This window comes from Dermacentor silvarum, chromosome 7, assembly GCF_013339745.2.
Source record: "Dermacentor silvarum isolate Dsil-2018 chromosome 7, BIME_Dsil_1.4, whole genome shotgun sequence".
NCBI lineage: Eukaryota > Metazoa > Arthropoda > Arachnida > Ixodida > Ixodidae > Dermacentor > Dermacentor silvarum.
This window is the reverse complement of record NC_051160.1, coordinates 99,965,554-99,971,553: the sequence shown is the minus strand read 5'-3', so window position 1 is coordinate 99,971,553 and position 6,000 is coordinate 99,965,554.

The following is a 6,000-nucleotide window of genomic DNA, read 5'->3' as shown; positions in this document are numbered from 1 at the left end:
AAAGGGTATGTGGGTGCTGTGCGCAGTGCCTGCACAGACTTATAAAGTGATCTGACACGAAATGTCTTCCTGCGAGTCCTAAATGTCGAAAGTAAACCAATATAGTTCCTTCAACCTCGCGACCTCACCTCCTTACTGACGAGCAACTCTCAGTTATAGAGACGGATGATGGCGTGCGTCCACTTATTCAGCTTAGTGCGACACCCTGGTGTAGCGCAGGCCAGCTAACATGTTTTAGGCGCTCCGGCGACGTACGCCAGGTACCCTGTCTGTTACTCCTGAGTCTGAACCTGCAACCCTGGATCATAATCACAACAACCGGTTGACAGAAGCGTGATGAAAGCTACAACCAACCCCAATCGCCAACTGAATGGCGAACTCCGGGAGCAAGGCAGCGCGTCATGAATACATGGTGTATGATGAGAGCGTCGCTTTGCGCTGGAGATTCATAGTATATTCATGAGACCACTGTTAAACACTGATAGAGCGTGTACAACTGCCTAGAGAAATTGTGGTTGCTGCCTTTCTCAGCAGAAAGCAGCTTTGAGCATAGATATCAGCCAGCTAGTGAAGCCAGACCTCATACTTAGATGGGAATAATTGGTACGTGGTGATCTAGAGGATTTTTTTATCAGCGGAAGACGAGTTAGGCATAGCGACTTTTACGACGAAATTGTTTTATGCCGAGGTTCACGATGAACTTCCTGTAACGGATGTGACATGCGGCGCCAACGATTAAAGTATGTTTTTTCGATAGGGATGGCGCCACCATCTAAGAGCGGAGAAGTGAAGTACTAACGATCGCCGACAGGGAGCGCTTCGGTACTCGCTTCGGTACTTCGGAAGAACTCGACGTAGAGAAGGAGGACCAGACAGAAGGCACAATTCGTTGGTTAGGCTATTTTAGAAGGTAACAGTGGTCAGGAAGACATGATATATTTGGCATCTTAATTCTAAAGGAACAAAAATAAGAGGAGCGAGAAAAGAGAGAGATAGAAGAATGGGATTGATAAATGCAGGAGAGCAAACGAATTGGGTAAGAAGAAAACAGAATCAGGGAGGCAAGAAATAGGCAGTTAAAGAGAAAGATAGAACCTCTAAACCAAGGTAATGAAATGGTGGATGAGTTTCAAGCTAAGCAGCAGTAATGTCGGGCGGCCATAGAAGTGGCGTAGCATACGGAAGGGGCGCAGAAGTCCCACACATGATTCTGCCGACGGTCAAAAGAATAGCTAATCCCTTTCACCCTATGCCAGATGCCAGATCCGCAAACCATGACCTAGTAGCTGGTAAGGCCGTTGATTGAGATCCGATTGAGCCTGGTGAGGTGCTGTGCCAATGGGATGTTAGAGAGACTAGGCTAGCCCTAAATAATGGTAATGGTATGTACAAGTGGGATAATGCTGAAGGAATTGGTGTAAATATGTTAGAGTTGTTGAATCAAGCAAGTCTATTGAGGCAATGCATAAAAAAAAGCTTGATGCTGTTTTGAAAAACACTTATGATCTAATATGCTTCCGAGGTCTAGTGAATGTAGAGAAACACACCCCATTCCACGCAAATAACATGCCCGTTCATATTTTTAACGATGGAATTCCAGCGAAACCTGTTTTACTAGTAGCAATTCACTTTACTTACCACAATGGCGGTTGTCTGTTAGTCCAATGTGGCACAGGCAGCTATTGTTTAATAATTCAACTGTAGGAAGAAGCCAATGATACATTGTCTCAAGGGGACGGTAAAGCTGATATCAAAGCCTTTATAATAGAGACCGGGTGATTTGAGTTGATAATGTTGCGTTGATGAGAGACAGAATCAGTTGACCATTCCTTTACCCGTGGGCGTATTTCTATTCCACGCCGATTACGCTTTAAGCTCGGACGACGCATGAATAAATAGCGGATCGACTTGATTTGTGGGCTCAGCTTGAAGAGCCGACGGCTGTGCTCGTTACCATTCGTGTGACTTGAGCATTCATAGTCTTTTTTGCAGGAACCTCGCCTTATGAAGAAATATAATCTACAGCGCAGTCCTTGGGCGCTCGTTCCTGCGGCGAGAGTCGGTGTCGTACCTCGTAACCTTGTGAACGAGCACAGCGAAGTAAGAAAGCGAACGCGGGAGATGAAAGACGGCGATAGCGAAGAGAGCGCGCGTAGGAAAGCGGAGGAGGAGGGTACAGCAGAACCATGAGGTGTAAAGCAGAGGATCAGGGTCGCACCCATTTGTCACCCACGCGTTCCCTCTCGCGATCTTCAGATTAGCGAGGCAGCCGCTCCACCACTTCGCTCCGTTTGCAGAAGGCCGCACGAGACAGATTGTCCACGCCAGCCAATATAACGTGAAATAAAAACGCGTATAGTGAAATTTTGCATTAGGGAATGTCGTAATCATCGGTGCATTTTTTAACTGGCACTTTTGGCAGTGTTTCGTCCTTCTTCATCACTACAGCGTCAAGTCATACAGCAATGTACACCTCAACTTAGGTGAAATCATGAGAAGCAATTTCAAATTGCTGACTGTTGATGTTGAAGCCAGCAACTATCCTCGATGCAAAGAAAGTGTAGAAGATGATTACAAGTTTGAGAGTGCGCGCACCTAAACAAAGGGAAGGCAGCAAATCTTATATAGGTGTAGCAGACAAGGTGGCTTTGCAAAATAGGCACTGAATGAGGACACCAGCTGCATTGCTGACGAGCCCATCACTCCATGACCCTTCCTACTGAATGCAATGGGGTAAGTTTATTTATTAGTTAGTTTATTTATCCGAAGTTTATTTTAAGATGATAATCACTTAATTAGGCAGAGCTTAAGGACAACACGAGAAGTTGTAGCCGATTCAAAGGTCATAGAGACATTAAACACGCATTCCACTAAGGCGCGATCTCTAGTGCAAAATAGTTTCACCGTGACTCATGCCTGCCAGGACCACGGCGTAGGTAAATTTTTTAAAGCAACAAATTGCGTATTTAAGGGCCGCCCTTAAATGTACTGTCATGCAGTGTAAAGCCGCCATGAGTAGCGCGAAGTGCAATGCATGCCAAGCGCGTCATTTTCGTTTATTGCATATCTGCACTACGTCTGTCTTAAATCTCTCACATGCTAGGAAAGTGAGACGAATACCTTTTATGAAATTCCCAGTGAAGTATTGCAGTGATTGAAGGAGAATACAGCGAAAATAAGCCCAGCAGGAGTTGGCGTGCTGCTTAGGTTGAGTGATTCCACTGAATGCCCTATCTAGATCCTGTTCTAAGTGATTGTAATAAAAAAAACAAGTGCATGGGAAATTAATTGAAAGTGGAACCACAATGTCGTAAAATGCCCAATTGTTTAAGCTTGTTTAGAAATTTTGATTGAATCCAATGATTTTACCACTGTTTTGCGCCTAGGAGAAAATGTGATGAATTTGTTACTTTTTTATACTTTTCAATTAGGTGGGCCAAACAGCACTGCAGCGACATCAACTTATATAAGCAATGTATAACACCTATCGATATTTCCGACACCATTGGGTATATTATATAGCGATATTTACTTGATCTACCGATATGAGATACTGGATAATTGTTTGTATTTCGTAATTTTTTTCGCATAGTTGCAGGGTTGGGGTCACAACAAGCTTTGTTACGGCAGTGGTAAAGTTCGAGTTGATGTAAGTGACACTTCTGGGAACACAAAGACGCCCAATTAGTCGGCATGATAGTCCAAGCTTCCTAAGCCTTGTATGCCCAACCTATCATATACCTATCATATCTTAATTGAAACTTGTGCCCTGAAGCAAATAATAGTAAAAAAGAACCACTCCGACACGAACCAATTGTGGTGATGATAAAAGTCAGCGATAACTTTCTAGATACCCACCAGTACACACGAAAGGAATGCGAGAAGACTTTATTCTGCAAAAGAAGAAACTCAATCGCGGTGTTTGAGAGAGCATAAAGGGGGGTACGCGCATTGCTTTCTGCGGCAAAGACGACACACATTGTAATTGTTAGATCTAGACCTGCAAGTACAGCACACACCCAAGGAGCTTACATTTTCTGACGTGAATTCCTTTGATACCGTAGCCAGAGACTTTACCAGAATATTAGAAACGCCAGACGAGAACCACAGGTGGTTGCGAACGCTCCAAGCAACTCCGAACGCATCCTCAAGGGATTGATTGTCCTGCGATATTCGAAACATTATAAACGGTGGTTGGTTTCATGTTCTTTGGAGGAGGGACGGGGGATGGGGCATGCATGTGAAAGCCACAACGCGGATATTCTAAGCGAATTTGAGGCATAAACAGCTTTTCACTTGGCCTTTGCTTCATGTTTACGACATTTCACCAAGATACCCAAATCAGCGGCGGCCTCTCATCCATTACCTCACATTATAAACTCAGAGCTATCTTCTGTGCTCTCTACTAACTATATGACTCTCTGCTGGCGCATAAACATGTGTCAAATTTTGATGGGAAAGCGTCAAATTGCCCATTGAACTTAAAAATCTGGTGGTGCCTGTAGCAGCGAAATTCTTATTGGGTGGGAGGCCACGTCACTCGTGACGCTTTCTCGCGCTTCCTGGATCGGGCCTAGATCAAGCAGAGCGGGTGAAAGGATACACCTGCTGCCGCGATATTGCGTGAGGGGAGAGGGCATCGCCGCAACGCCACGTCCCCCTCACTCTCGGAACGGTGTGTTATCCGCTCGTTCCTTGTCCACGCAAGCACTCGCCTGGTGTGCTAACTGCGTCTCGGTAAGGCCAAGTCAAAACGCGCTAAGCCTCTCAACACACTCTCTTTTCCGCGAGCAGTCCATAAATCTAAGGACTACTCAGCGGCGTTTAATTGGACATTAACGCTTCACGTTCACAACTCATAAGAACTGCTTAGGTGACCCCTTTTGTTTGGTTTTTATTGCTCGCGCCGACATTTTAAAATTCACGTGTGTGGCTTTACCACTCTGAAAAGCTGTGCTGACGCGAACAGTCAGAAGTTGACTCGCGAAAGGCCATCTCGGCAGGACCAGTGTTATCGGCAGACAGTCAAGCGATTTCCTTATCCGGGTGCAGCGATGAGGCGGCCCGCGCTTGCCGGGAATTATCGCCTCTGATTTTACCTGTTCTGATCGCTTTTCGCCCGTTTGAACCTCCCAAAAAGACATTTTGCATAGTGGCTGCTAGCAAACATCAAACGCAACGCTCCGCGTTTGAATAACTACCTATTAGAGCAATTAACTTGTTTAAGTCGGCATCTACGGCACCGGTGCATCGTCGGCTTCAAGCACAGCTGGCGTACATTGAGCTGTGCTAACATTAAACATAACAAAAAAGGTGCGTCAGGCATTTGAAAAAATGTTACCTACAACGTCATTGCATTCTTTGAATTGCTATAGCTTCTGATATTGCGAAAGCTGTGTGAGCCTTAGGATTTCTGCTATGGAGAAATGACTTCACTACTTCGTGGGTTGAATTTCTCCATTGAAAGCAGTGCACTGAAGAGATTAATAAAAAAACACCGCCCAAGCAATCCGTACAGATGGCTAACCAGGGAAACTGAAGCGTGCGGCCCCGGTGTCTGGCAGTGGATTAATCCCGACGCTGTATTGAAGCGTTTCTCAATTATTGGTTACGTGTTTATGTTTCTAGTGGAACGCAAGCGCCAATGGCGGGTGGATGCGGCTAACCACGACGCCGAGCTGACTCGAGATACCGAACGCATGCGACAACGTCGAGCCGAGCAGACGGCTGGACGAATGGAAGGATGGATGCTATGAGCGTCGCCTTAGAAACCGGGTGGTGGGTTGCGTCACCAAGCTCTTGTTATTATTTTGCCTAATGTCCTACCTTTATTTTTGAGTACAAATACAAAAAATTCCAGGCATCACCCTTTTTGAACCATTACTGGGAACTCTGTTTCTGTACGTCTCCGTTGTTTGTGGTCTCCCTACTTTTCTGCCACCAAACCTCCAACCGCCTCTTACTAATCTCTACAGCTGACATGTTTACTTTACCCGTGCT